This window comes from Mustela putorius, unplaced genomic scaffold (assembly GCF_011764305.1).
Source record: "Mustela putorius furo isolate JIRA1106 unplaced genomic scaffold, ASM1176430v1.1 tig00003834_pilon_pilon_pilon, whole genome shotgun sequence".
Taxonomy (NCBI): domain Eukaryota; kingdom Metazoa; phylum Chordata; class Mammalia; order Carnivora; family Mustelidae; genus Mustela; species Mustela putorius.
Genome location: NW_025421987.1, coordinates 41,083,797 through 41,094,294, shown reverse-complemented (window position 1 = coordinate 41,094,294; position 10,498 = coordinate 41,083,797). Strand labels below are relative to the sequence as shown.

Here is a 10,498-nt window from a genome sequence, read left to right as displayed (position 1 = left end):
AGAGTTCCTTTTTGTAAATAAAATCCAATATATCAGAGACCTACTTACCTTGGGAAAGGGGGATGCTATTTACCCAAGGTAGGAAATTGGCACTATATTATCAGAGGGTATTTTCTGAACAAATATTTAATCAGAACCTCTCCTGTTTGTCTTTTTTGGCCTGAGGATGTTCTGTGAAGTGCAATGCATTTCCACTCTATGTTCATGATTTACTCAGAGCTTTGCCATAAGCTGTTGTAGATGCAAAAGGAAAGTTCAGTATTTTTAATTACATTGTGTAACTAGTCTGTTATCTGACCCTTCTGTGTTGCAAAGTAAATTTTTATCAGTATTCCTTATTGCCACCTATCAAGATCTTGTGAATCCATATTTTGTTAAGCTTTTCAAGGGATATCATGGATGTAATATAATCACGTAGACTTGCACACTCTTGCCATACCGTGGACATCTATGAACTTATTGAACCCATTCTCTTTGTGATTTTATATTTTTCAGTAGCCTGAACATTTGTTTTTAACAAATACCCAGGAATGTTGTCACATGGCTGAAAGGTTTTTAGTTAACTCAGGTGACATATGATTGGCATTGAGAAAAAAATATTAGTGACTTGTTTTAATGTTCTTTTTCTTTGTGGAGGTCACATGTAAGTGAGAATTAAAAATTTCCCTCTTTTCTGCATTGTGTTCTTATTCTACTTATTAATCTGAGTTAATGAAGTATGTTGTCTGGATCTCTTCTCTAAGTCTCCTTACCGAAGAGTGTGAGGAATGTCTTATTCAATTATAGTGATGGCACAGACCTCACATAGAGTGATCATGATCACTTCAACAATATTATTCTTCAGACTATTGAAACGTGTCCCATGGTGTAATCCAAATAGGTGGCCGCACAGCTGTTTCCTAAATTTTGTCCATTATATCGTGTGATGCAGACCACAGAACAATTATGGGAGCTGTGGCTCTGAGAATGTGCTCATAACTTGAACAAATCCAGTTAACCTCTCCCCCATAGACATGGTGGGAATGTGTACGTTCACTAAAGACTAGTGGGGAAAAACTGCTCCATTGGTTTCCAGAAACACCATTTAGTGGGAAAGAAGTATGATTTTGGAACCAGAATCTCAGGTGTATGATGAATTCCACTACTTCTTCCATCTAGCTGCATGAAACTAGCCAAGTTCTCTGAGCATCTTCATTGTTTTTATAGGAGAATCAAATGAAGGGATATATGGAAAAGAGCTCTGATTGGCCATAATTATTCAGTCAGTATGACTCTTCTTCCACTATGCTATGATCTTGTTAGGGTAACTATTATATCTTTATTCCTCATATCCACTGAACTTAGGGCATTCCCTGAGAAAACATTCCATAGTGTTTATTAAATGACTGAGTGAATGTTAACCTTCGATAGATGCAGACGATCACACCAGAGATTCTAATTAAAAACTGAAATGAGCCAATAGAAGTACCCTAAGGTCTTCGATCACCCCCATGCCTTTTAATGAGAGCACTGGCCTAGTTGTGATAATGAAAATAAAACTAAGACCTGAAGAACCTGTTGTACAATTGACAGTAAACCTTTGAAAATGTCTATTAGAGATGCTAAAGCAATATGATGTATGAAGTTGACACTTAGCAACAGTAGTTTTAGAGGAAATACATGTTGCTTTAAATCAATTCTCCTAATAAATTAAAAAACAGCAATAAATAAGTGCTTCATTTTTTGGTTTGTCTCCATCAAAATGTCAAAGGTTTTCACTATTTGTCTCATGAGCCGATATCTATACAAGAAACTTCCACAAACACTGAAAAGAAAATATTTGCTCACTCAGCTTTTAGACTGTCTAAAGACACTAATTCTCACTTCATGAAAAGGTATAGTCAAGGAACTTTTTTCCCTCAAGTTTTATTTTTAAATATGGTATTTTTGTACTTGTGAATTTGCACATCTCCTAAAAACGATGCAAGACTTGCAAATGTATTCTGATAGTATTAATTTGAACATGTGTTTCTCTTCTTTTACTGCCTTTTATCCACCTGTTGGAAAAAAGAACATTAACTGAATTTGACTAAGGGGGGTTCATAGATGCAAAGGAATGAGAAGAATAAATCTATATTTTTTGACCAGTGCATGTACGTGTCAGTTGGATGTGATTATCAATAGCCATAGATAATTGTTCAAACAATCATATCAGCCACTATATAATTCAACATGTAAACCAAACTTGTTTGGTATATAAGTTAATTGAACTTTCATGTGATAAATAAAGCAAGCATATGAATTTTTCATTTTATTAGTAGTCAGTTCTAGCAAATCTTGGAGGTGCCTGCTATATTATTTTAGTTATTCCTTGTAAATGAATCAACATACACGAATCCAGACATCTAAAAAGTTTACAGAAATGACTAGTTAGGACCTAATCCAGCAATTCTCATTTTACCTAGATTTTTATTTCACAGAATATCTTGAATTTCTCCAGAACAAGAAAGAGTTAGGATCCAGACAAATCTCATGTGCAAGTAGTAGGATTTATTGACAGATTTTTATCATCTCTTCAGCTAAATTCTTAACTCCTTCAGGGATAGATCAAAATTCTATTCATATTAGCAAGCACCCAACATAGTGCTCTGACTCTTGACTTGGATGCTTAAAAAATATAAATAAAGGACATAATCCATGATACTATTTTCTATTATTCATTAGACCTTGATTCAACCCTGCCTAACCTCCAACAAAAATTTGGCAGAGGGATTGATATCATTTCCCATTGTTAATGTTCTTGAGAGGGACTTGTCTTCTCACATTCTGCCTCCATAGGTCTTCAGATTTCATGAGTTACATTGAGGCAATTACATGAGTCATGACTCACAATGATTGGCTGAGATTTAAGTTGAGCTTTCACATTACCAAATAGAAAATCCAGATGTGTTAGTTGTATGTTTCAGTTTTCTTGTTCTTATTATGATTTTTCATTTCATAGAGAAGCTTTATATCAATATATTCAAAGTTCAAAGCCATGATTATTTCAATTTCTCAATCTTCCAACCCCCAATCCAAAAAATAAATTAACAAAAACAAAACAACAACACAATACCACCGACAGTAAAAAGCTTTTTCCCTTCATTTGTGGCATCTACAGAAGAAATCTGCCTGCAAATGGATATAAAATGGAGTCAGAGAGTCAGAGTTCAGATTCTATTATCCACATTTTCCCCACAGTTATAGATCTCTTAGGGTGTGAAAAAATATCATTTATTTTGAAAAAGCAGTGAGCTCAGGTACAACCATAGATCCTAATTCCCTAACACTTACTGTCTTTTTTGGTTACTAATTATAAATCGTTTCCAGTTTTCATTTTTGCCAGGAGAAATACCATCAAGTATACTTTTCCAAGTGTGTGTGTGTGTGTGTGTGTGTAAGACTTCCCTAGTTTATAAAGCTTATTATGAGTAGTGGATTGAAAGTGAGTTCAGAGCACAACTCTTAGGAAGTAATGTGCAAATGTCCTTCATTTCATAGTTTTTCCAAATGAAATAGAAGAGCAAATAAATACAGTCTGTGGAAAACAATTATGTTGCGTATAGGACAGTCTAGTTTGAGGGGAGTTAAAGAAAAGGGTTGGGGAAGGTGTTGGAAAAGCAAGAAGGAAGTCAAGGCAGTGAAGGAGGGTACAAGCAGGGGAGAATGCCCCTGGTTGAAAATTCAACCAAGAAAGAAGGATCACAAGAAAGGAACATACAGACACCAGGAAAAGATAAAGGAACCTGCTGGGGGGAAAAAAAAAAAAGAGAGAGAAGAAAAGTAGAAGGAGAGAAAAAAACTGCAGTAAGTAATGAACAACTATGAAAGGAAGAAAAATAGAGAAAGGAAAAACAAACAGAATATCCCAAAAGATGGTATCTCTTGATTATTGTTAGAGAAAACTACGTATGAAACAAATGAAGTCTCATTTTGTTCTCATAAAAGCTTCATTATAAGATGATATTTCAGAGCTGGCTTTAGATATGGAAATGACTTTGTCACTGTCTTGGTCCCTGTAACAGAAGCCATTCTCTGCTTTCAAGGAGTAAAGAAACAACAGGAGCTAGGACATCGTACACAATGGGAACACATCGGGCTAAGCCAGAGGTTCCTGGGAAATAAATGACCCTGAAAAAGCTACAGAGACGAATTTCTTTTTCTAACTCTCTCCTTTTGAAACCCCAAATATCAGCATCCTTCCAGACACTGCTATGTGATTTGTGGTCCCCAATTTAGCACAAGCCGGTCAGTTTTCTGTTGTACAAAATTCAGAATGGAGTTTTCAAATGAGAAGAATAATTGTTCACGTGTATAAAATGAATATTTTTGTAGAACTTCCTAATATTTATGACCCCAGTTGTGTCTGCTTCTTTGAGTGTGTGCATGACAAGGTCCATGTTTACCAACAGTCTCTAACTACTATAAACAACTTCATTTATTTACTTAGCGTCTAACTCTATGCATTCTGTAGTTTTAAAGTGGAATGGAGAATATTTACTATCTTTTCTATTTTCCTCACATTTTTACATTTTCATTTTGTGTTTTCAGATCTCTCTTGGCCAGAAACTTGTACACAACTGTAATATGCTTTTATAAATATGGTTAGTGGTAAATAGACTCTAAAATGTTTTCAAAGTTATTTACATTTTAATTAACTTAAAATGCTTAAATGTTAAGGATATATATTTAGATTTTTTTTTTTACAAATGATTTAATCTGAATAAGCTTTTCAAGGCTTGAGACAAAGACTGCACCTGAACGGGTTCCTGAAAACTAGATTAGTTTGAGAATGTAATACTCTGGTATACTCCGGAGCAACTCAAAAGGCTTGAGAGCCCACAAATAATGATCATGAGTGAGACGAAAGGATGTCTTTGATTATCTGAGGGTATGGAGTGATAGGTGGGTCTTCTAATCAAACTGTAAAACTTTCAGTGATAATGAAGCTTTTGGGTCTTTCTCCATTCAAGTTGCTCAGTTACTTCCCATTTTTTAACATTAGTGGACGGTGCTGTTATCATTGTTCTTTCTGGAGGAGAAGTTAGTCTTCCACCAGACATATGAAAACATTTCATATTTGTTGATTTTATACCTGGTGGTCCCAACCATGTTAGGTAGTAAGGAATCTTTGCCTCATAGTTATGATATTCTTTTTTATTCAGTTTTTTAAAAATTTTTAATTCCATTATATTTAAAATACAGTGTTGTATTAGTTTCAGATATACAATAGAGTGATTCAACATTTCTATACATTACTCAGTGGTCATCATGGTAAGTGGACTCTTTAATCCCCATCACCTATTTCACCTATCCTCCCACCAACCACTCCTCCAGCAACCAAACCCATAGTTATATTCTTAGAGTTTCTGAGTGTATAGGTCTTGTTCTCTAAATCATATCTTGCTGGGAAAGAAGGCATGTGACCTCTCGTTCCAGAGGTGTATTCCTGTCGTTCATTAAAGAAGAGACCTTTTCTCTAAATCATACCTTAGATTATCTGACTTAAGTCATCTCAATTTATAGGACTCTTTTATGGCATCACATGCAAGGCATTTAGGACATACTCCAAGGATGGACAGGGTAAACCTGACTAATATCTGCTGTACTAACAAAGTTTCAGGGCAAATGGAAACTTTTTTTCTTTTTTCCATTAATTAGTCCTACTATCCTGGATATACTTATTCATTTAAAATAGAAACATAATCCAATAAAACACTTTTGATTCACAATGGTTTTAATAAGAGGTAAAGAAGAGAGTGTAGCAGTTAAAGCAGAATGGCTTTTGTTCTTTTAGTTCCATGGTAAATTAATAATTGTTATCACTCTTTCAATTTTCTTCCACATCATAATATTTCCTATGTGTTACAGTTTTGCTATTATTAGAATGTCATTGAAGTTGAAAAAACATAGACTTTCCTTGCTATTTCTTTCCATATGCCTTGTCAGAGTTACAACTTAAATTTAGAATATATGCAGAGGGTAAACTGTATCTCTGAGAAAAATGTTTCAGCTGTGGCCCATGTCTGAAGGAGGTGTCACGGGCCACTTTCTCAAAGCTCCTTTTAGGACACAATCACTCTTATACAAATGAGAAGGCAGCTCACTCTACTTTGTTATAGCGATCTATAAATGAGCAGAGAAGACCTGATCAAACACTGATAATTTACTGCTGCTTTTCTATTATTGATTTCACTTGGAATTGCTTTTGTAATTTTTTTGATAAATTAAAGAAAAAAAAAGTGAGCTGCTTTGGCTTCTCCTGTTTGGAAAGTAACTAAAGAAAAGGTAGTCTTTCTTCTGAGTGCCTATAGTTGATATTTGCTCTCATGTATCCCTTATTATGATAGAATTGTTTAAAACTCTTTCAAACCCACTGGATGTAACTGTCTGGTGTGTGTGTGTGTGTGTGTGCACATCCAGTGCTCCATGTAATACGTGCCCTCCTTAATACCCACCACCAGGCTCACCCAACCACCTGCCTCCATCCACTCCAAAACCCTCAGTTTGTTTCTCAGAGTCCACAGTTCTTCATGCTTTGTCTCCTCTCCAGTTTCCCCAACTCACTTCTCTCCATCTCCCAATGTCCCCCGTGTTATTTCTTAAGTAAGTGAAACCATATGATAATTGACTCTCTGCTTGACTTATTTCACTCAGCATAATCTCCTCCAGTCCTGTCCATGTTGATACAAAAGTTGGGTATTCATCCCTTCTGATGGAGGCATAATACTCCACTCTATATATGGACCATATCTTCTTTATCCATTCATCCATTGAAGGGCATGTTGGCTTTTTCCACAGTTTGGCAACAGTGGCCATTGCTGCTATGAACATTGGGGTACAGATGGCCCTTCTTTTCACTACGTCTGTATCTTTAGGGTAAATACCCAGTAGTGCAATTGAAGGGTCATAGGATAGCTCTATTTTTAATTTCTTAAGGAATCTCCATACTGTTTTCCAAAATGGCTGCACCAACTTGCATTCCCACAAACAGTATAAGAGAGTTCCCTTTTCTCCACATCCTCTCTAATACTTGTTGTTTACTGTCTTATTGATTTTGGCAATTCTAACTGGTGTAAAAAGAAAAACAAAACTGGGGGCATCACATTGCCTGATTTCAAGCTTTACTATAAATCTGTGATCATCAAGACAGCATGGTACTGACACAAAAACAGACACATAGACCAGTGGAACAGAGTAGGGAGCCCAGAAATAGACCTGCAACTCTATGGTCAAATAATCTTTGACAAAGCAGGAAAAAATATACATTAGAAAAAAGAGAGTGTCTTCAATAAATGGTGCTGGGAAAAATGACAGCTATGTATAGAAGAATGAAACTCAGCCATTCTCTTACACCATACACAAAGATTAACCAAAATGGATAAAAGACCTCAACATGAGGTAGAAAACTATCAAAATCCTAGAGGAGAACATAAGCAGTAACCTCTTCGACATTGGCCATGGCAACTTCTTTCAAGGCATTTATCCAAAGGCAAAGGAAACAAAAGTGAAAATGAACTTTTGGGACTTCATCAAGATCAAAATCTTTTGCACAGCAAAGGAAATAGTCAACGAAACAAAGAGGCAACCATGGAATGGGAGAAGGTGTTCACAAATGACACTACAGACAAAGGATTGATATCCAAGCTCAATAAAGAATTCTGCAAACTCAACACACACAAAACAGATAATCTCATCAAAAAATGGGCAGAAGACATGAACAGACACTTCTTTTTTTTTTTTTTAAGATTTTATTTATTTATTTGACAGAGAGAACACAAGTAGGCAGAGAAGCAGGCAGAGAGAGGAGGGGGAGCAGGCTCCCTGCTGAGCAGAGAGCCCAATGCGGGGCTCGATCCCAGGACCCTGAGATCATGACCTGAGCCGAAGGCAGAGGCTTAACCCACTGAGCCACCCAAGCACCCCTATGAACAGACACTTCTCCAAAGAAGACATACAAATGGCTAACAAACACATGAAAAAATGTTCATCATCATTAGCCATCAGGGAGATTCAAATCCCAAAACCACATTGGTTGTAACTTTCTAAGGGCAGGGAACATCTCCACAATGTCTCCCATGGCTACGATAGGTGAGCAAGAACCAGCTACACATGGAGATAAGTGGAAGGAAAGAATCGGTGAGCTTCCATTGGTTAAGTTTGAGGTTGAGGTTTGCTATGGTAAAATGACATGTTTTAAGAGTATGTTAACTAGTAGATATATCATATATTCACTAATTATTTGTTCACTCATTATTCATTAACTATTTACAGAGCACTCACACAACTTTCTAAATCACGAGAATACGAAGAACAAGAGGGATGTGGTATTCATACTTGGAGATTACTTATAGCAGAAATGATAGACAATAAAAACATGTCAGAAGTGCTAGTAAAATATGATACTGAAGTGTGATGATATAATTCTTATCATATAGAGATATAAAGAGAGTACATAAGCATCTCCTTCACACTAGGGCATTAGGCAAGGCCTCTCTGAAAAGGTGGTATTTGAACTAAGTTCTAAAAAACGAAAAGGAGCCAGCTGTGCAAAGATCAGCAGAGTGTTCATGAGAAAATAAATGAAAACTACCTATTTACCTACTACTAGGTAATCATCCTAATTAACATTTTGGTATACATCCTTTTATGTGTGAGTGTCTGTGCAGGTATATATGAGTGTATGCATAAATGGGTTTTACTATAGAGTATATTTGCTTTATTCATTCAAGAATATATTGTGAATATTTTTTGCAGCCTACTAAATTTATTTCTATAATCTATATCTGAATGACAGCATAGAGTTCAGCCAAATTCAAGTAATAATATTTCATCAACTCCCTCTGTTATTTCTACTTTTATCTGATTTCCAATGTTTTGATATTTTAATTTTTATATTTGCACAGTTGAGAAGGGGATATATCAAAATAATAAAAAGTACAGGCTTTGAAAGCAGCCTGTCTGAATTTTGACCTGGCTCTGCCATTTAAAGTCATACAGCTTAGGCAAACTGCTTAACCTATCAGTTTTCAAAGTGGTCATAATAATAACACCTACCTCATAGCACTGCTGGTAGAATGTTTCATTAAGATGATACTCATATTATATACAGAGGAATGCTTGGCACCACCTGAGAATCTCACTAAATGTGAGCTACCAGGGGCACCTGGGTGGCTCAGTGGGTTAAGCCTCTGCCTTCAGCCCAGGTCATGATCTCAGGGTTCTGGGATTGAGCCCCACATCGGGCTGTCCGTTTAGTGGGGAACCTGCTTCTCCCTCTCCCTCTGCCTACCTCTCTGCCAACTTGTTATCTCTGTCTGTCAAATAAATAAATAAAATCTTTTAAAAAATAAATAAAAATAAAAATAAATGTGAGCTACCATTCAGAACCATTCAGATTCTAGAGAACTTGGCAGAGATTGAAGTATACTATACCAACCAAACTTTGTCTGTTATTACCCTAATTGTGAGGGAAGTTTGTGATTCATTTTTAAAAATCTGTAAGAAAGTTTAGGTAAAGTAAAAATTGTGTGGATTAGAAAATAGTGCATGATATCCTCCAGGAACTGACTCAAGAATAAATAAATTTTCATGACCTATGAAGTTTGTGGTTGTTTTTCCGGGGAAGGTCAGAACAGTGGCAAACTTGTTGCTGGGCTCAATATTTGTACATTGACAAAGTACTTGTCTTTTACTCACTGAGGTCTCAATGCTAAACAAAAATGCAGTATTTCAGTTTTTAGCTGTAGGTCTTACAGTAAGCAACTATTATTGGGTGAAAAGGTCTCCAGAAATGCCAGGGAGTTCAAGTAATGAGAAAAGTGCACACAAATGAAACGTGATTGGGATGAAAAATTTGAAGATGTTGTGACCTTCATGACTCTAGGTCATCACACTGCCCCTAGCTTGAGTGTTCTTAGCCTGAAGTTCCCATAATGGGCTTCATGGAATCTGTCATCCACCTGAAATTGTTGATATTCTGTAATCAGAAGGTCACTTGATGAGCATACAATTAAAGTAAAGGGAGTGAGCAAGAATATCTAAATGGCTCCCAACCTCAAGTTATGATGATAGCCTGATGCACCCATCAGATTGAGTGTGTGTGTGTTTCATTTTCCGTTTTATAAACTCAGAGTCCAGTGAAAGCTTAAAAAGTTCTGTGATATTCTTAAAACCCTGAGCCCAAACCAAAACTTTGCACATGTGTGTATATTTGCAGATTTTCTAAGTAGAAGTTAAGTACTCTTGGTCAAATTTCCAAAAGTATCTGGGAATCAAAACTGGTTAAGGGCCAGTTTTGGATTTCTCCAGAAGCTAACCTCAGCCTCCTGTGAATGTTGCTTTGGTGATTGTCCTGTCGTTTGCTTCCCAGTAGCTTGTATCCATGACTTCTGCTGCAAGTAAAGAGTTACTGGGCTCCTGTCATTGTCTCTGAGTCTCACTCCTGAACATCTGTCTCCCAGAGACTGGTTTCCATTCA

At 36.3% G+C, this 10,498-nt stretch overlaps 1 protein-coding gene across 3 annotated transcripts in view; it reads left to right on the top strand.

The window, feature by feature from the left end:
- LOC101685818 (limbic system associated membrane protein) overlaps positions 1-10,498 on the top strand; it is a 663,791-nt gene that overhangs the window by 318,850 nt on the left and 334,443 nt on the right. The gene's annotated exons all lie outside the window — the stretch shown is intronic.